General features: G+C 38.3%; 1 long non-coding RNA gene across 2 annotated transcripts in view; it reads right to left on the bottom strand.

The window, feature by feature from the left end:
• LOC135709373 (uncharacterized) overlaps positions 1 to 21,030 on the bottom strand; it is a 178,393-nt gene that overhangs the window by 21,448 nt on the left and 135,915 nt on the right. For both annotated transcript variants that reach the window (XR_010518346.1, XR_010518347.1), the window contains one exon: positions 11,963 to 12,833. This is a non-coding gene — a long non-coding RNA (uncharacterized LOC135709373). The remainder of the gene's footprint in view (positions 1 to 11,962; positions 12,834 to 21,030) is intronic.

Raw genomic sequence — 21,030 nt, 5'->3', positions numbered from 1 at the left:
CACGAGAAATCGGCGAATTAAGTGTGTGTTTACACACACACGCCCTAATTTTAAAAGTTTTCCGGATTTATTTATAGTTTTAGTTCTCAATGCAACCAGCTAATAATAGATACTTGTAACCAGTGCTGTAAATTTTCATATCATTCGATTGAAGATGAACCACTACAACCATTCACAGAATTGTGTAAACGAATTCTCACATGACCATAATTTGAAGAGCCCCTTTCTCATTCGAAGCTCATTGTCACTGTCAATTGAGTCACTCAGTATCATTTGATATACGACAGTGGAGTATGGAAGAAATCCAGGAAAATGGTCCCGAACAGACAAGTCGACCCGATGTCGGATCAATGTAAGGCTAATTTAAGGTCGATGTCGACCCAATGTCGTGTTAATGTCGGGTCAATTTTGGGTTTATGTCGGGTCAATGTCGGGTCAACATCGGGTTGGGGTTTGATAGAAGTCAGGTTGGTGTCGGGTTGGCTTAGCTTTTTCGCCGGAATGTCGACCAGAGCTCCGTTTGTGTGTAGGTTACACTCAATCGAATGATATATAGCGTTTCTCAAATGAGAATGATCCATGCCTTCGTCAAATGACTAAGCAACTGATATCACCCATTCGGAGGAGGTCCCCTTTGATAGCGAATAGCTACTTTTCTAATTTTCATCAAAAATGTTCAAATGATTTTGAGAATTTACAGCACTGGTAATAGCACAGTGAAAAAGTTCACCACCACCTATATTCCCAACCATCCCCCTGCATATAATTATTGCATAAGAGCTTACAGGAACGATATTACGAACACTAGTGATGAGAGGAGCCATGCATTAACTGTATTTCGTGAAAATGAGGATACATTAGGCGCTCCTCCTTCCGCAACCCCCTATCCTGAGGAACGGTTTTAATATAAAAATTGCTAGTCACAAAATCTTACACTACCCTCCCCGTTCCTCGTTAATGTCGCGTTGACACTTGTGCTGATTCATTCATTTTTTTGCCAGAAACCAATGCACCAATGAATCAGTTGCACAAAACTTTTCACATCATCCTGATAACGGCTACTTTAAACAACAGGCGCCAGTAGACAGCCAGGTACCAGACTTATCAGTCTTTAGAGATTGTATTGATTTACTCGGGATAGCTTTCTGTCTATAATCTTTCCCTTGTGAAATGTGCAGTGCAATTTTCAAGAACGAATGTGGTGTAAAGAGATAGAGAGAAAAAATGATCTGATATTTTTCGTATCCCTCACGTTGGTGATTCGAGTTAAAAAAGTTCGCGATATCTCATTCTCTCATCCCAGAAAGTTCGCTCAGGAAATATTGGAGTGTGAAACTAGTGAGGGAAAGTTCCCAAGAGAAAACGTATCGCAAGCGAAAATGATATTTTGGTGAGAATTCCATCACTGTGGCTGAGCGGTTCAGAAACGTCCAGCTCACTAAGAAGAGCCAATTCTTTTGAAAAGCTCTTTCAATGTGAAACAAATTCAAAATCGGAAAAGGAATAAGTGGTGTTGGTGACCCCACTACAGCTATATAAGCTTAAAACTACATAACATCGTAAAAGTAGTCTAACCCAATAAATTCGTAGTTTTCAACATGGCTCTACTTTTCAATTGAAAACGCCACTAACGCAATAAACTGGACAACCACCGCGTAAACCAAAATGCGCGCAAAATGTGCCAACAACATATCATTAAAAGCAAAAACAAAATCTGCGAGAGAACTAAACCTATATCATACACGATGATATGATTGTTATCGTGTCTCACGATGTTACGCCTTTTCTCTTGCCATACAATCCAGTCTACATACATATTACATTTATGATGTTAGTTCAAGGATTAGGTCCTAAGTAAAATTGACAGATTCTCTTCGTCGACTTGCTCTATACATCCTCACGGCCATGTCAAGAAATTCTCACCTATTTCCAGCACACAGATCGATGAAAGAAGCTATTATCTACCTTCTAATATGACAAACGCGAAAAGGAACGGTTCTGTACCCAAGTTATTAACGAAAGAGAAAGTCGATGAAGAGAATCGATCAATGTTACTAAGGACCTAATGCAATGTTCAGCTTGAATTGCTCTCACTATTCTCCGAGGGGGGTGACACATATAAATCTCAATTCTAGATGCTCAAAAAATCTCACACTGACGAATAAATCTTCAAAAAATCTTCTTTCATTTCTCGCATCTACTTGCATCGCACATCATCTTGCAGGAAATCTTCAAAATCGTGATAAATCTTCTTTCTATCTACTCAGCCTACGCGCAGCTAGCCACAGCAAAACAAAATATCTCCTGCATCTTAGATAGGGTCGTTCCCCTTGCTATTCTCGGCTTCAGCTCCAGAGCTGATTCGTGAAGAATCGAGAGAAAAAATATCCGAAGAGCTTTACGGGTCCGAGAGGAGGAAGAATCCGGGAGCATCCCTAAGATGAAAGTGGATCGGTTTAGAATGACTCACTTCATCGATTTTTTTTTACAAGATAACGCAGCGCTTAATCGAAAACACTCTTAGGTGCAAAATTAAAGAACTAAAATTGCTATCTCTAGCAATTTTTACAAGATTAATTTATTGTTTAAATTTGCAGTAAACCATTTTCTAAGTACAATTTTTGGACCACAATCATAGTGATCGCTACCTTTGCTCATCAATTACACAAGAATTTCGTATGAAAGGTCATATTTCACTCCTGTAGATCGTTTTAAAATATTGTTTAGAACATTTCCTCCGAAGACAACATACCTGTAAAATGCATTATTTCAATGCAAACCATTTTTTTGTAACGCAATTCCAAGCATTAGATTTCATTTTCTTAAGCAATCAACTGGCTTTTGCATGTATCTGTGCGTAAGCATGCTCCAAGAAGCTGAAGAACAATGTGATTTGGAACCCTCGCACAAAACAGAGAATCGAAAAAAAGCCACACGACGGGGCGATCCATGAATGAATTAGCAAGAGGGGGTTATTCCGAGAGTCGAAGTGACTTTTGTCACTAGTGAAGTGAGAAAAGTTACGTCGTGGTGACGTGACTCTCCATTTGATTTGCACAGAGAGTCACGTCACCAAGACGTGACTTTTCTCACTTCACTAGTGACAAAAGTCACTTCGACTCTCGGAATAACCCCCAGAAAATCCATCAGCACCGTCAGCAGGATCAAGATCGCGCGTGACGTTTTTCATTCGCAATAATTGATGTATATTGTAAGATATCTAGTGGTATATTCGAAATATTTTGCGATAAATATTTTTATTGATAATTGAAATTGATAATTGCTATTCAGAAATGTCATATATGCGTTATCGCAAGAACTCCAAGTGTGTGTATGTGTAAGCTAATTGAAGGATACTCTGTGAATGTTTCAGCCTATTTGATGGAGGTTTTCTAATATATCTGAATATTTTTAAAGATAAATGGAACTATTTTTGAAATCACCCACCTTTGCCATTGCTAAATGAAATATTTTTCAAATCAAAAGGTTCCTCAATTTCCTATTTGATTAAGGTATTCTGTTATATATGGGTCTTTAAAGATAACTAGATAAGTTGAACTATATCTTCAAACATTGTAGAAATCATCCACCTTTGCCATTGATCAATAAAATATTTTTTTTAACCAATTTGATCTTCATATTTATCAAGTTGTAACTTCCCTGAACATCGGCAATACTTTCCTGAACTTCGGCAAGGCTTCCCTGAACTTCGGCAAGGCTTCCTTGAACTTCGGCAGGGCTTCCCTGATCTTCACCAGGATTTCGCTGAAGTTTAGCAAGCCTTCCCTGAACTTCGGCAAGGCTTCGCTGAACTTCGGAAAAACTTCCCTGAACATCGGCAGAACTTCCCTGAACTTCAACAGAACTTCTCTGAATTTCCGCAGAACTTCCCTGAACTTCAGCAATACTTTCCTGAACTTCGGCAAGGCTTCCCTGAACTTCATCAGGACTTCGCTGAAGTTTGGCAGGCCTTCCCTGAACTACGGCAAGACTTCCTTGAGCATTAGTAGGACTACCCTGAGCTTGGAATCTTGGAATTGAAGTTGTCATTTCAGTAGTAGAATTATTATAACTTTGCAATAATATTGTGTTTACGAATATGTTCAAAATGTTAATACTTCTCATTTTTTTTCTAATTTTCAATGCTTGTTGGTATTGGTGCATTTCGAATTTGGGTATGGTTTGAACGGGTGTGGAATCAGTATCAACGGAAAAGCATTAACTTTCACCTTAATGTTACTCGTTGAACATAATAATTCTGGAGTAGATTCAGCAGCAACATAAATTATAAATTATTAATTATAATGAATTGAGTTTTTTTTTAATATTCACCATTCAGCACATCAGGCTTCCCTAAAATGATTTCCAGTGCCAGTACACAATGTTGAAGTCTGTGATAGGAAAATCTTACACCGTGTGTAATCAAAACACATGGCACGTTGAGACAGTCAACATCAAATTGATATCATCATTTGATTTCAGTTTATGATCGACAAATATGGTAAAAATTTTGATTTAATATTGTTGAACCTTTAATCTACATCTCAATATCATGCCAAGTATTATACAGTTTTGGTGAAATTGTACTTTAATCTCAGGGTGGTCATCTAACTCTGGCGTTTCCTACGTTTACGACAGTCGCAGTACTGTTCGAATGAGAGGAATCTTCTGCTCATTTTTGGCACGGATTATATATACTTTAATTGCAGGGCTGGTAGCCATCACTGCTGTCAAAAAAGTGATTTTAGGGTTGTAGAGATGTGTGGCTAAATGGTGACTTACAGTTGTAAAAATAGTGACTAAAAAGTGACCCTGAATTGAATTAAAAGTAAATTTTAGAGAAAACTCTTAGGAATTTCTGAGGAGCACAACTCCTGCGCCGGTGGTGTAGTGGTAAGCGTGACTGCTTTCTAACATCCAATGGGTCTGGCTTCAATCCCAGTCGAGGTCGGTGGGATTTTTCTGAGGCATACAAATCTCTGGTCACGTCTTTCTTCGGAAGGGAAGTAAAGGCGTTGGTCCCGGCCCATGTGTGTTGAATGGGTGCGATATCCTACGCAGGTGTGGAAGCTGCCTTCCTGCACATTCGATTGCCGTCAATGGATGGCAAACGATGTCCGTCGGTGATTGGCACTAGATTGTGGAACAGAGACCGACGTTAAATAAAGAAAAGAAAAGAAAATTCCAAGGGCATTCTGAGGATAATTTCATAAAGTTTGTGGGAGAAAACAAGTTCGTAAAAATAAGTCCTTGGAATGTTTTTAATACTAAAAGACGGATCACAATTAAATCTGAGAATAACTCCAGAACATCTTCAAAGGAATACGGAAAATAAATTAAGGAGAGTTTGCCAAACAAATTATGAGAAGAAATCTAAGGAATTTGTGAGTATAAATGCATATGAATTCTTAGGAGACATTCAATGTAAGCAGAATTCCAAGGGAAAGAGTGAGATTCATAAGGAAATCTGAAATGAATTCAATGAATATTCTGATAATCTTTCCAAAGGGTGTCTTATTGCGGAGAATTTCAAGGTAATTTCGAGGAAAACTAAAACAAAATTTAGTTCGGAGGAAAGCTTCATCGAAATTTCCATTGAATATGGAATGGACTATTCTGAGAAATTCCCAATTTTTTCCTAAAGTTAATGAATCTGCCTTAGAGTTCTTTTGTAGTTTTGTAGCCGGATGCACACAATACTTCTCATCAAATTCTTGAACTTCCCTGAACTTTATAGGACTTCCTAAAGTTTCATTAACTTTTCTAACGACCATGAATCGCTTCTAAAGGTTTATCAGTTCGCTGAAGTTCTCTAAATTCTATAAACTTTATGTGACTTCTCTTTTGTTAACGGAACTGCTCTGAGGTTCTCTGTTCTTTTCTGAAATTATCAAAACTGCTCAGACCGTTTTTGCAGTTCTCATGAAGCTTGTTGTACTGCGCTGAATTTAATTGTACCGTCCTTAAAATGTTTAAGCTTCAGTGAACTTCTAAACTCATGGGAAGACCTCAATTAAATTTTTAACGTCTCTGAAGTTATATGAAAATCTGGAAACTGCTTTAAATTTCCCACTAATTTTCTGAAACTAATGGCTGACCTCTCCCTGAAATTCCTCCAATTTTCGAAGCTTACTCAACTTCTTGCAAATGCTCTCGCATTTTGCTAATGTTCATAAACATTCCTGAAGTTCGCGGATCTCCTCCTAAGCTCCATAGATTTATATAAAGTTTTCGAAATGTTTCTGAAGACCACTGTCCTTCTGTGAAGTTTTCGAAGTTATTCTAAATTTATGGAACTTTTGTGCTCTCGCAGTTTTCATGGAATTAGAACGAAATAATTAACATAGTTTTATGATTTCCACTGAAGTTCTCATGATTTTTCTGAAGTTCATGAAACTTTCATTAAATTATCGACACTAATTTAAAACTTCTTCATTAGTCTAGACTTTCCTGGTGTTATTAACACTACCTAAACGATTATTGAATTTCTTTAAAGTTCTATAGACAGCCCATATATTTTAAGAACCTGCAATTTTACCAAAAATTAATTGATTTGCCTTGAGGTTTCTACAATTTTCCTTAAGTATTCTAACCATTAAAAACGCTCACTTATTTTCCCTGAACTATGCTTACCTGAAGTTCTCTAAATTTATTTAATAATCCAGCAAATTTTCTGATATAGGGGAAATGGCTCTAATGTTGGCCTATGGATCTAAGATTGGGCCCATCGCTAAAAATCTGATATTTATCAATTGTATCTAGATGAATGCCTCATTGGGACGGTATCAATCGATACTTTTGGTTGCTATTGAAAATTTAGTCGATTGCTGAATTTATGTATGGGCCTAAATTAGGGACACTTAGGCCGACATTACATCCATTTCCCCTATATACGGAATTCCTTGTAAGTCTGTGACAAGTCACTCCGTTCGTTCACTCAGTCCATAGTATCCTTACCCCAAATGGGGATTTGTTTATGTGTATAGAGGAAAAATCATAAATAAAACCTTAACTAGCTAGATAGGGACTTAATTCAAACTAAAATAATAAATATAAAAGCTATATAAATAATAAAATTCATGCAAACAAAAAAATTAAACTAGGTATCATGCACAATTAATCTAGGAGGCAAAAGACGGCTAACGACAAAATAAAAAAAAAAACGCAACACGCTGTGAAGGTTTTGTACGCAGCCTCAACAACACGACCCACCCACAATACACCTCTAAACGTTGGTATTTTTGGTAGCAGTACTGCCTAATGTTTGGATGCTACCTACAACAACCACAGAAAAAGGCATATTCGCCCGTTCCTGAGGATTGCAAATATATTGGCTCGGTCACTTGCTTGAGCACCAGGAAAGCACCCACACCTTAGCTCACGAAGAAAAAGTTGGCGGTGGAAAGGTTCTACGAAACCACCAGAGTCGTCACTGCCATAAAAAAACGGTAAGCTGACATAAGAGGACGAAGCGAGACTCTAAACCTGCGAATCCAAGAGAACGAGACCAGTGTGATCCGTACCATCAGCGTTATCGACGCACACGGAGGAATCGGGGCAGTCGGCACGATTGCCATGAACGATCATCACCAGATATCGGGGAGGCCAGATCGGCTCAATCGGGGCAATCGACACGATTGGTGCGAACGGCAAGGAAGGAGACCAAGGATTCGACTATGCACGGAGACATCGTGCAATCCGTTGCGGAACCAACCAGCGAGTGTTCATCGACGGGCCCGACACTGACACCACACACACAAAAAGAAACCGTGAGTAGTTACATATAAGAAGAGATAGGGCTGTTAGGGACTGTTAAGGCAAACATTTAATAAATCGCCGTCAGTTATCAAATTAATTGTCTTGTGGTTTTTCCTCTAATTTCGCAAACCTCGGCGGAAAGAAGCCGACCCAGAGTGTGGTTAGAGTTATTGTAGGCTGAGCGGGCGTAACAAAAGGAATTGTTACAAATCGCTGCAAATTTGCTTAAGTCAATGGGATTATTCTGAAGCTATCTGATCGTCCGTGAACTACTCGGAATTTCGGTGAAACTGAATGAAACTATTTAAATTTTAAGTTCTATGGAGTTTCTAGAAGATATTTATCGCTGCTTGCTAAAAGTTCTCATATTTTTTTTTAAATTAATGGAACTTCGTTGATATTCTCTAACCAAATTAGCTAAATTTTCGCATTTTTTAAAGTTCTTGATATCTCCATGATATCCATGATATATGATATAATGTTTTCTGGATGTTCATATAATTTTTATCACATTCCAGAAGTTGTATCGGAGCTTTGCTGAAGTTCCCGGAACTTCCTTGAAGTTTCTATAATTTTCTTGAAATTATTTGAACTGCCCTTGGATTCTTTGTTCTGTCTTGATGTTCTCGAAGATTCGCTAAAACTCTCAATTATATTGAAGATAAATTTCACTGAAATTCTTTGGACTTCTGAGGTGCTTAGCACTTCTTAAAAAAATGCACAATACCCCTCAAGGTTTCTATATTTCTCAAGTTCGCTTAACACCTGTGATGTGCTCTAAAATTCTATGAGCTTGATAAAAGTTCCTGAAAATTTTCGGATGTTAAAAGAACCGATTTGAGGATCTTAAAGCTTCCAGTAAGCTCCCCATAATTATAGTGTGTTAACTTCCCTTATGTTATCGTAATTTGTTTATGGAGCTTTACTAAAATTCTCAGCATTTCCTTTCATTCCTCAGAACTTCTGCAAAGTTCCTACAATTGTTGTGAAGTTAATGGGACTGCAATGAAGATCTCTAATCTTTCATAAAGTTAATTACGAACTTGAAATAAATCATATAATGTTTTCCTTAATTCAGGCACTTTGAAAATTTTCAATATCTTGACCTTGGCACATGGAATACGAAACTACAAGACATTGCATATTTTTAGATCTTGAACTTACTCAAATTAAGTAGCTTTTTTAAAACTTTATTAAAGTGAGAAATTAAGTAAGTGCTAAACTTCAACATTATATGGATTTGACTATGACTATGCAGATGAATGAAATAATAAATCTGGCATCCCTGAGTAAACTATTGGAATTCATAGGTGGAATTGGGCGTTAGAAAGTTGACAAAGATGATTGAAACTAACGGAACTTAAGAATAGTTAATGTTACCACCTGAAATCTCGTCCTAACACTGATGGTGTTAGATTAGATCAAATCGCATTACATAAAGTGATGTAGGTAAATATTGTCGCTTTCCGTTTGCAGGACGTTGAAAATCTATTAATTTTACCCTGACTACACCACAGTACAACCCCCAATGTATCTATATCACTACATATGAATGCGATGGGTGGGCCCGACTCGGGAAGAAAAATTCCAACCATTTTCTATCGCTGCAGTCAGTCAGCTAAGTTTCTGTTTGGGAACAAGCCACCGAAGACAGAAGCTGAAGGTATGTACAGAAAGGTACCGTTGTTTGCGGATGGATCTTCTTTTTTTTATGAATTCCTTGATACCTTTGGTTTCTTTGGGGAAATCGAAACTAAGCTTTTTTTTTTTCGAATGAACGCATATATGAAAAAGTTGTTCCGTCTTGGCTGCATAATGTGGCCCCTGATTTTTTTGTAATAAATATACCATTTGCGGTCAGTATTCTTACTACCAAATATAAGGTAGCAGGTTTCGGCACTTATTGGCCATCAGATGTCACTACTGTTGTTTGTGGCGACCAGGGCGTCACAATATCAGCTTCAATCGACCAAATCGATGCGACGAAGAGACTGCTGGCTTTCTTTTTCTGTTAAAGTCGAACAGCTTCGCAGCATTCTAGAACCTCAGTCGGCGTGCACAAACAAATGTTCAATCGCTTGTCTCTCTTTCTCCCGTCGCTCCAATGGTCTTCCTTTCAAGCTTCGGTGAAACGGATGAGCGAAAGAGCGCTCGACTTTGATAGTTTTCTCTTTCATGAAACACATCAACAGAGGTTTCATGACGTATATGACGGAAAATGAAATAACAGATTTAAAGCATTTCTCACGTGAAAACACGTGAAGATTACACGTAATATTTTTAATTTATCTTCCATCCATATATTTATCTAAAAAAAATGATCAAAAACGAGACATAACGCATTTTAAACAAATTGAAAGATCGGTGATAGAGTGTTCGTGAAAGGGGATTGAAAGCCATAATGAGGTTTCGTTTAACTAGAAAATCGACGTTAGTTACATTGAAAGCGATGAGCGAAGCAACGACGAGAAGTTCCACAGCTAGCGTTTCCTTCTAAGCGTGCTTCTTTTTCACTATCATTTCTTGCTGATAGTCTAGCTAGGCGTTATAGAAATGAAGCGTCGAACACGTATGTATGAGAGAAAAAAACACGAGTTCATTTTACAGTTTCGAAAATGCAGAGCCTCGGTGGCGACACCTATCAGAAAATAACGCATAAACTGCTTTCCGTTAGTTCTTAACAGAGGACAGTGCAGTCAACAATCCTAAAATCCCTTTCACAGACTACAAAATAGAGTACCTGACACTGCAGTGCATGTATGGTACCGCTTAGAAAGTATGTTTTGTGCCGAGTATGATTAAAAGGAGGGACTTTGGATGCATAAATAAGGGTACCAACTTTGTCAATACCAGGTACCAGGCATGGAAAATCATTTGCATTCATTTCATACATTCATTTACATTTATTTGCCTCTAACTTTTTTAATCAACAGCATTCCGCAAATAATGTAAAGAGCTTTTGTAGGTTTTGTTATTAGCTACAAGTATTTGCTCATAACTCAAATCTGCATCTCTTATGCATCACGAACTAGAGCGGGCAGAACTTGTTACTGTTTTTCAGTGAATGTAAAATACATTCACTGAAAAACAGTAGTGACTTCTGTTCGCTCTGCTTCGTCATGCATAAGAGATACGGATTTGACTTGCTTACAAAAGTTGTAGCTAATAACAAAACCTACAAAAGCTCTATACATAATTTTGCGGAATGCTGTTGAAGAAAAAAGTTAGAGGCAAATGAATGTAATTGAATGCACGAAATGAATGCAAACGATTTTCCATGCCAGCCAGGTACTCTATTCTGAAGTCTGTGCGAGGGAAATCACAAATCGTATGTGATCAAAATACATGGCATGTTGAGAGATTGAGCTCACGAGAGATTGAGAGAGAATTGTGTGAGAGACAAAGCAGCTTTCTCTCTTGGTAGTAAGGTTGAAAGCAATGTCTATGGGGATGTCTATTTTATTTATTTTACAGTAAAGTAATTTTTAATTTTTTAATTCTATACATACTTGGCCACGTGAATTCTTGATTACTGCTTGTAATTATCGCAAATAATTAATATTCTCTCAAATCCCATACTGAATTTAAACGATTCCTACCAAGGAAATAGCGCCATCTTTGGGAAAGAATATTTCATTTCAGGAATAATTTAATTGAGAAAACAGGAATACCGACTAAAACTCCATCCGCAAGCAACGGTACCTCGCTGTATGCAGCTAGTGGTAACATCCAAAAGGAGAACGATACGATACCGACGAACAATTGCACGAATGAATGTAAGTTGAGGGTAAGGAGTCGCTGGGTTCGTAACTTTTACGGAAAAGGAACGAGACGACTCTCACATACGGCGGACTCGGTGAAAATTGTGTCATTTCTGCTGTGCTGCTCATAGAAGGAAATGAAGAGATATGGGAGTGTCATTTTTCATCTTGATGGCATTAAGTCGTTGCCGCAGCCGTAGCCGCCTGTCGCCATTGACATTCTTGAACTAGTTCAGTGGGGACTTGCTGCAGCTTTTGTCTGTGTGTCATCGTCGCCTCTGTTGATGGTGATGATTATGATGATGTGACTGCTATAGATTACAAACAGAAGGAAGACTCTCCATCGTGTGACTATTGTCGGAAGGAATTTGCAGACGTGTGATGGCAGTGATGAGCAACGAGCAAGGGCTTAAAGTTAATTTGCGAATGGCCTCTCAACTAACCTTATAGATCCCGTCGACGAGCTTGATAATTTCCTCCGTTTCCATTTTGAGTTGGATTTCTACCCGGCTTCGGTTCAAGTGGGCTGACGTTGACTTTTTCAACTGTTACAAGTCCCAGGCACGTGTTGATTCGCTGACAACCCGGAGTCGGTTGGAAAAACTTTTCTTTTAAACTATTTTTCTTGCACTCTGCACAACTTCTCTCATTAATTTCTTCGCTTTAGTTTCCACTTACACTCCCGATGGCGTTGCTGCAGCCTTAAAAAAATCGAACAAAACAAAATCACTAACTGGAGACTAGCAGTGATGCGAAACTTCCTGGTTGCAATGCAATAATTCTGCGCAACACGTTTACAATCACGTTCAACAAAACAGCAGAGCTTATTTACAACATCTACAACAATAATGGTAACATGAACTAAGGAAGGCAAAAACTTCTCTTTCTATCTTTCTCGTTTAACTTTGGAGCGTTTCACCTTTTTATAACTATTTACACTTAACAAGGGGACATAAATAAATCACAAACACTAAAATTGTTGTTTTTCGCTTCTTGCGTGGACTATTCTTCTTCCGTTGTTTGCTTGCTTGTTCAGACAATGTGATTGTTGGTATATTGGTTGTAAATTATGACACTACTGGTACCGGCCGCCGTTGGAGTCCCTTGTTGCTGGTGCACCGTCCACCGGTAGGAACTCATGCTAATGATTTATGCGCCCCCGGGCCGGAGATTGCGGTTTGTCTGTCGTGGTAAGCAGCATCCACTACTACAACAATGAGGGGGGATGCGACAGCCAGGATTAGTAACTCTTGTAGCTTCTGCTTCGGGATGAGCCACTCGTTTTTAAATTAAGTTTGGGAAGTTCGATCAGTTCTGAAACGAGAGAAATAGAATTGAAAATTTTATGAAGAGCTTTGAGTGTGTTGGTTTATTTCCTTTAAATTCCGTTATAATTGCTTATCTTTTGACAGATACGAGTATTTCGTTTAATATTTGCAGACTTCATCAGTGTCAAGTACTCAACACCAATGAAGAATCAATATTTTATCTACGAGTTACAGGATTTACATCCGCATTTATATAGCGATTTATTTTCGAAAGAAAAAATGTTTATTTTTAAAACCCTCACAACTTTGTAGAACAATGAAAAAATAGGAAAATTCAAACAAAAAAGTTATTGTAAAAAAACGACTACCGTTTGCACTCCATTTTCACCCTATAACTTCGTTCACTTGGGAGATATAAAATTGTTGTTTTCAATACGGTTTCCTTAAATGACTTCATCTACAATGTTTGATAGTGCAACAACTAGAACATATTGGCACAGCGTAAAGCATGACCGGTCTAAACACTTGTTTGAATATTAGAAGTTTATTCGTCAGGCAAAGCTTGGACTTCCTGTTTATAGGAGGATACAAACATTTTATATATTTGTTACATTTGGCTTGAATGCCCTCAATGTGATCTTTAAAAGTTATTTTTTGCTCAATTACTAATCCAAGATATTTTAACTTCTTCGCAACTACAACCTATTGAATGCCGATTGCTGATGCTGAATGGAAATTGTAAAGAGCATTGTTGCAGCGCTGTGTAGCTCGGTATTTTATTCTGCTGGGTCTCAGTAAAAGCTAATAAACGAGAGTATAATGTACGCTATTAAAAATATCTCCATACGAATGAACTAAAGTGACTCACTAAGGAAAGATTCGTTTTCAGTTTACCTAGCTAGGAAGCCATGCTTGAATCTTTCCAATTGGAGGCAATTTCGATATTGGAACGAGTCATTTAAGTTGACCTTCCGACCACATCCGCAGACTAACAGCCTCAAACCATATCGATACGCTCTTTTATTACCTTGCGCAACCGGCTCGTCTGTCTATGTTCTCGTGATATTCATAGCGAGCGAGCACGTGATTGGTTTATTGTGGCTAAAAACTTGAATCATGCTTCAACAACAATCTTATTTATACCAAACAAATTTTATATTCAATGTGAATAAAATGGTGTAGTTAAAATTGGATTTCATACATTTATGACCATGTTATAAGCGTTTAAAACCTAGCACTATTTCGTCACACAATTTTTATTGATTTGCATCCCATTATAGTCCAGGTAAACAAAAAAGTCAGCAGATCGCAACTGTCTCGTGGACAGCCTTATTAAGTAACGTATGCAAAGGAGTGGTTAATGGCCTCAATGCTGGAGAGTAGTGGCAAGAGTGATACATGGAACAGCTTCGAAAACATGGAAAGACAGGAGTCTTGCAGATAATTTTGGTGAGATCTTTCCTTTTCTTTAGTAGATGTTGAACTAATTTCCTTCCTATCCTCTGCGATTGTAAGGATGTGGCCAGGTGCATAATGCGATGCTTGTTTTGCAAATTTTGATGCGTGGGACAAACCACTAATCTCAAGTGTTTTTTCACGGAAGCACACGATATGTTCTGCAAAATGTATTGGTTGACCATTATACAGTCCCCCACGATTTCTGCAATCGCATATGCTATGCTATGCTATGGTATGCTATGCTAAGTCCTACTCCAAGATATTTCACTTGGTTTGACCAGGAAATTGTTACTCCGTTCATAGTGACTACACCGTTTGAAAAATGCATGTGAATTTCTGCGATATATAGCGAACATAAAGTTAATGCGGCGCACATATCGAGCAATTTCCGTTGCACCTTCCCGTTACTTGAAGAAAATGGTCCTTACAGTAACAAAATTCAAGCAAGTATTACTAAGTTCAAGAAGTCTATTTTGAACATCGAGATACAATACACGTTCCACAAAATAAAACAGCTGAAAACGGTCCTCACTGAGCTAACTCAGCAAATCCGAACCTCGAGGGCCTCGAAACAAGTCGCCGAGGGTTTTTTCGAAAGCCAAACCAAGTTTTACGAAGAGAACATCCGGGTGAGGACCAACAGGACGAAGAAAAAGTTTCATCGTATCGTTGAACAAACGCGGCAACCCACTATGGAAGGCCTACCCTCCTACAACCCCAAAGCCGTCTACAACGGAACACAAGTAGATGTGCCACCAGAAGCGGAGACCCTACTTAGCTTAGGACCAAAGTTCGCACTCCCAATCACGAGTACACAACAAGTCCCATTCTACCACCTGCTGGCGGACGTAGAATGTGTGATCACAGCCAATCCTGATACAGAAATTCAAAATCGAACTAGATCCGCCGTCGGCAACGTAGTACTAAACTACATACATCGAAGTGAGAACCAGAATCAACAAAAAGAACCTTCCACAAAATTCTGCAACAAAGCGGTAGCCATCACCCGAAGATTTCTAAAAGAGAATCCTAACGTCTACGTGCTCAAATCGGACAAAGGCAACAAAACGGTTTTGATGGAGGCGGACGACTACAAACGGAAGATGCTAGAAATGCTTAAGGATAGAAACACGTACAACCCAATCGCATCAGATCCCACGTCGAGATTCGAAAGGCGAAACAACAACTTAGTAAGAAGACTCCGTGACTTGAAACTAATCGACAAGCGGGCGGCAAGACAGTTAACCACGTACAGCGCGGTATGTCCGAGAATATATGGCCAACCCAAAGCGCACAAACCAGCATTACCGCTAAGGCCTGTTGTACCAAACATGACCGCTCCGTCATACCAACTCTCGAAATACGTGGGCAAAATCATCCAACATGGCCAAACATTTTGTTAGTAGAATTAACCAGCTCTCTTCTAACATTGATGATCAAACGAAGGCTAAAATCATCGACGAACAACTTAGTCTGAACGATTACCCTAAACCGCTCAGGAACAGACTCATTAATCGTATGAATGAACGACCAAACCAAAACAAAACAAGACCAGTACAAGGAAACCTGGAATATACTTACCGTTCGATACCATTCATACCTCACCTGTCAAACTTGGTTGACAAGGAACTCCGCCGGGACTACAAAAACATAAAAATAACTAAACATAATGTCAAAAAAGTAGGCAGTCTGTTCACTAAAGTGAAAGATCCTGTACCACCAGAACACCAAACAAACGTTGTTTACAACATCCCGTGCAGAAACTGCGAAGCCTGCTATATTGGTATGACAACTAACCGTCTCAAAACACGGATGAACGGACACCAAACACACTACAACGCAATGGACAGAATGATGAAGGAAGGAACCAACATCACCGATCACAGAATCGTTGCACTAGGTGAAAAAACTGCCCTAATGCACCACAGCATCACTGAAAACCACCGGTTTGATCTGGATAAAGCCAAAGTTTTAGACAGAAACAACAAAACACAAACACTACAATTCCTAGAGATGTGTCATATAACAAACAGCAGAAATTGTGTTAACCGTCGTACAGACACCAACGGCCTACACTCAATCTATGCCGGTATCTTGCACAAAATCAAGAACATAAATAAAATACAAAACGACAACAGGGAAAATGATGAAACTAATGACACAACAAACACACCAATACCAACACACACGCTATGAAGACACTAGATATCAATCACACTCACACAATAGCATCTAGATTAGTAATAGTCAGAATAGGTGTCGATAAAACGCCCGCACTCAAAATCTATAGATCAACTATTGTAAAACGATACAAAAAAGCTCTTAACTAACGGAAAAAGTTTCTGATCAAATGTACAGTGCGGCACACAAAAATCGAAACTATTGCAGTGAGTAAAATACTAGTCGTTGACCAATATTTTTTTATTAAACATTTTACCGCTCACAGCCAAAGTGGGCGCCATACTATGTTGGACAACAAAATGTAGGGCACTACATATTATAACAACAAACTTTTTAGAATCCTTGAAAAAGGTTAAATATATAACCGAAACCGTCGGATATTGAAGCAATAAACGTTTTTGCTGTTCTTTAAGACTGCTTGAGCCGAAAACCGTCCATATAGTTAATGCTAGATTTGGCTTAAATTTACATGATATTTCGTGTAAATTTAAGCGCGATATCGCATAAATTAGCAATATTGTATGCAGGATTGTAAGCGATTTCGTTGTTTATGCCAACTATAGCTCAAAATTCAACGAGGGGAGATTTTACGCGATAGCTAAAATTCAGAATTTTTTCTGTAATGTGACTACTACTAGGTTTCAAAAAGGAAGCTCTAGGCTTATGTGGAATTATATGTTGAGTTTTGGAAGCGTTGGGAGAAATCTTCCATTTTTGTAAATAAAAAGAGAAAATTTTCTGCAGTCTGCTGCAAATAACATGAAGACTTCTTCCTTTAGCGGAAATGCCTGTGTCATCAGCGAACAAAGATTTGTGGCAACCCTGGGGTAAATCAGGTAGGTCCGAAGTGAAAATGTTATACAATCTAGGCCCAAGAATGCTACCCTGAGGAACTCCTGCTCTAACAGGTAGTCGATTAGATTTGGAATTTTGATAATTTACCTGCAGAGTTCGGTCAGTTAAACAATTTTGAACTAATTTCCTAATATAAAGTGGAAAATTAAACTTTTTCAATTTAGCATCAAATCTTCAAGCCAAACAATGTTGAATGCTTTTTCTATGTCTAGAAGAGCAACTCCAGTTGAGTGGCCTTCACATTTGTTTGAACGAATTAAATTGGTAATTGAATTCTCATGGCGAAATCCAAACTGCTTATCTGCAAAAATTTTGTTCGTATTGATGTGAAGCGTCATTCTATTCAAAATTATCTTTTCAAAAACTTTACTGGACGGTAGCTAGAAGCTTCAGATGGATTTTTATCCGGCTTCCAAATTGGAACAACTTTTGCATTTTTCCATTTATCAGGAAAGTATGCCAAAATGGAAACATCTGGGAGTTTTTTTTAATGAGGATATAGAAAATTCCATCATCCCCTGGAGCTTTCATATTATGCAACTTTTTAGTTATAGATCTTACTTTGTCCAAATCAGTCCCCCAGGAATCATCAAAAATATTTTCCCGAGAGAAAATATTCAGAAAATCCCGAGCAACCTGATTCTCAATAGGGCTAGTAAGACCCAAACTGAAATTATGGGAACTCTCGAATTGCTTAGCAAGTTTCTGAGCTTTTTCCAAATTTGTGATCAAAATTTTACCACCTTCTTTAAGCGCCGGAATAGGCTTTTAGGGTTTTTTCACAATTTTTGTGAATTTCCAAAAGGGTTTGGAACTCGGGGTCTAATTTAGAATCATTATTTTCAAATGTTTTGTTCCTCAGGGCAGATAATCGTTTTTTAATTTGTTTTTGCAAATCCCGCCAGATAACTTTCATGGCAGGATCGCGTTTTCTTTGATATTGTCTCCTACGGACATTTTTAAGACGGATCAAGAGCTGAAGATCATCGTCTATTATAATTGAATCGAATTTAACCTCGAATTTTGGTACTGAGGAAGCTCTTGCTTCAACTATAGTAGTAGTCAGAGATTCAAGAACATAATTAATTTCATCTTTGGTTTGCAAAGGAATGTTTGGATCGAAGTTATATTCCATAAATGTTCGATACTGCTCCCAATCAGCTCTATGGTAATTGAAAGTAGAGCTGTTAGGATTACAAATTATTTCTTGGGATATTTCAAAAGTTACTGGAAGGTGATCAGAACCAAAGTCAGCATGGGTAACCAGTTGGCTACAAAGTTGACATGAATCAGTTAAGATCAAATCAATAGTTGAGGGATTTCTTGCTGAAGAAAAGCATGTTGGGCTGTTTGGATATTGAATAGTGTAATAACCTGCAGAACAATCATCAAACAGAATATTACCATTAGAATTGCTTTGAGCATTATTCCATGAGCGGTGTTTTGCATTAAAATCACCAATAATGAAGAATGTAGACCTACGACGGGTAAGTTTCTGGAGGTCACCCTTTGAGAAAATTCTTTTGCTGGCCTACGCATTGGAATGGCAAATAGGCAGCTATAAACGTAAGTTGTCCAAATTTTGTTTCAACAGAAACTCCCAAAGTTTCAAAAACTTTGGTTTCAAATGAAGAAAGAATTTTATGTTTGATTCGTTTATGAACTTGCTTGCGTTGCAATGATGGCAACGCCAGCACATGATCCATCAAGACGATCATTTCTATAAATGAAATAATTTGCGTCCCTTTAAACCTTATGGTCAGGTTTAAGGAACGTTTCAGTTATAACGGCAATATTCACGTTATGAACTCTCAAAAAGTTAAATAGCTCGTCTTCATAATCTTTAAGAGATCGAGCATTCCAATTTAAAATATTTAATGCTTTAAAATCTATTACTGAATTTTAAAGTCATGACAATATTGTTTGCAAATTTTACTCCAGTTTGAATAGCATCAAACATGGAGTTAAACTTAAGCATACCAAAAATCATGTCAATTAATGATTTCTGTAAAAATTCCATTTTAGGGGCAGTAATGCTTCCTAAGTCAAAATTGTCAAAATTTCCGTTAGAATTACGTTGGTTAGTATTTTGATTACTACCCGCAGCAATAGCAGCATAGGTAGCTCCATTGACTCGCTGAACATTGTTAGCAGCGAGGGGAGTAGGTATAGATGAAAAATTTGAAGCAGAGGTGATATTTGTACCTACGGGTACGAATGTAGAATGTGTTCCTCGCTGACCGTTGTTAACAGCAGAGGAATTTGTACATGGTCGGAAACGTGGAGCGTTTCCTACCTGTCGGTTAGAACGATTCCCAAAAATTGGATTTGTGGTTTTCACCACAATTTGAACATTCAAATTTCTTAGGATCTTCCTTCACAGGACAGTCGTCCTTTGCGTGAGAGGAATCACCCCAATTCATGCATTTAGCTGGCATGTAGCAATTTTTAGTTCCGTGACCCCATCCTTGGCACTTACGGCACTGAGTGAGGTTTTGGAAATTTCCTCCAGTCTTCCTGAAGTGTTCCCACTTCACTCGGACATGGTGCATAAGGCTAGCTTTTTCTAAGGCCTTAAGGTTGTTTAGTTCACTAGACTTGAAGTGAACTAAATAAAAATCATTAGAAATCCCGTTGCGCGAATCGCCAGGACGGGATTTCATTTTCATTTTGATTACTTGGAGTGGCACAACTCCAAGTAATTTTGCCAGTTCATCTTTGATCTGATCCAGGGATTCACCCCTGGGCAGTCCTTTCATGACAACCTTGAACACACGTTCAGTTTTGGTGTCGTAAGTAAAAAATTTGTGCTTCTTCTCAGTAAGATACTTGAGAAGACATTTAAGTCCTTCCAAGGGTTCAGCCAATACACGGCATTCACCCCGACGTCCAATTTGTAGTGAAAACTTAACTTTCACGAAATTCAAAAGTTCCATGCGAAGAGCATGGAAATCGGAAGTGGTTATCACAATAGGAGGAATCTTTTCCTTCTTGGCACTAGGCCGGGAAAGTTTACTAGATTTTTTTTTAGATGATGGATCATTATCATCATCCGTGAGCAAATTAAATTGATTACTCAAATCAATTTCCTCAGAAGGGGGATCAAGAGTTTGGCCTTTTCTTTTGTGCTTAGGCACCTTGGCGGTAGTAAATTTTCATCCAAATCGACTTCCAAGCAGATTACTATAAGAATCTGAAGGATCGAAGAGGAATTTTCCAAAGCGGTATCCAAGAAGGATTACCTCGGGTAGGGTCCAAACAAGTATCGAAAAAGAATAAGAGCTGAACAAGGTAGAAATTTTACAGGTTGAGCACTGAAAAGTGCTGTTTAACTTTGTTGTAGCTTTAGGTAGTAGTAACACTTCCTTCAGCAAAAAGCAAATAGACCCGCACGGCAAGAAAGCACGATGCGGACTGACCCATGCTGGGGTAAAATGCTCTACAACAAAGGGGCAAGGCGCACCATAATGATGAGGCAAAATGCACCCCAATAATGGGGAAAAGTGCACTACAATAATGGGGCAGTATGACTCTCTTTGCCGTCTTATAAATGATAATTACCGATTGAGGCAGAAGAACGTCTTCGTTTTCGACTGCCTCCAGTTCCGATCGTAGTTGATCAAAGGTCCATGACCGTTCAATAGACTTCGGAACGTTGCGGACCATTTCTGAAGAAAGAATCCCGAGCAAAGTCTAAAATCTAAATTCGATGTTGTGATTTCGCTGATAATGATTACATAGGTTGCTGT

Source organism: Ochlerotatus camptorhynchus, unplaced genomic scaffold (assembly GCF_037179485.1).
Source record: "Ochlerotatus camptorhynchus isolate MF236.1 unplaced genomic scaffold, CSIRO-AGI_Acam_v1.1 ptg000033l, whole genome shotgun sequence".
NCBI classification, from domain to species: domain Eukaryota; kingdom Metazoa; phylum Arthropoda; class Insecta; order Diptera; family Culicidae; genus Ochlerotatus; species Ochlerotatus camptorhynchus.
This window is presented reverse-complemented; position numbering and strand designations above follow the sequence as displayed.